This window comes from Microtus oregoni, unplaced genomic scaffold (genome assembly GCF_018167655.1).
Source record: "Microtus oregoni isolate MIOR12 unplaced genomic scaffold, Mior012 000017F_ref0000208, whole genome shotgun sequence".
NCBI lineage: Eukaryota > Metazoa > Chordata > Mammalia > Rodentia > Cricetidae > Microtus > Microtus oregoni.
Window position 1 is genome coordinate 13,114,109 of NW_024543076.1, and position 611 is coordinate 13,114,719.

Below are 611 nucleotides of genomic sequence, written 5' to 3' on the forward strand. Positions count from 1 at the left end.
GGACATAGGCTAGAATCTTCCCAGTAAGTGCACCTTGGGGTGCTACACACAGATGATTAGAAATGGGCTAAATTAATATGTGAGAATTAGCCTAGAAGAGAATGGGCCAGGCAGTGTTCGGAGGAATACAGTGTCCGTGTAATTATTTCGGGGCATAAGCTAGCCGAGCAGGCGGCCGGGGTGCTGGGGACGCAGCCCCGCCGCCCTTATTACTTCATATGGCGCCCAACGTGGGGCTCGAACCCACGACCCTGAGATTAAGAGTCTCATGCTCTACCGACTGAGCTAGCCGGGCAGGCGGCCGGGGTGTTGGGGGCGCAGCCCCGCCGCCGCCCTTATTACTTCAACACAGAAAGAACAAAGAAATAAAAGCTATGTGCAAAGAGGAAAGTCAAGGAACAGGGAGAAAGAACTCTAACATAGCAGCAGGAACACACCTGCCTCTAAGCTTTCTAGAAGCCAGTTTTAAATTAACCACACTCTGGAGAGGGTATGCTTGCAAGCTTGTATGCATGTGCACACGCACACACACACACACACACACACACACACACACACACACAGAAGAGAGAAACAAACCAAACCAATTGCTCAGGAGAAAGACAGTTTTT

The 611-nt window shown here is 50.6% G+C and overlaps 1 non-coding gene across 1 annotated transcript; it reads right to left on the reverse strand.

Moving 5' to 3' along the window:
• Positions 1–222: 222 nt before the first annotated feature.
• On the reverse strand, positions 223–295 carry Trnak-cuu. The gene has a single exon. It is a non-coding gene; the product is annotated as a tRNA-Lys (tRNA).
• Between the last annotated feature and the right edge of the window lie 316 nt (positions 296–611).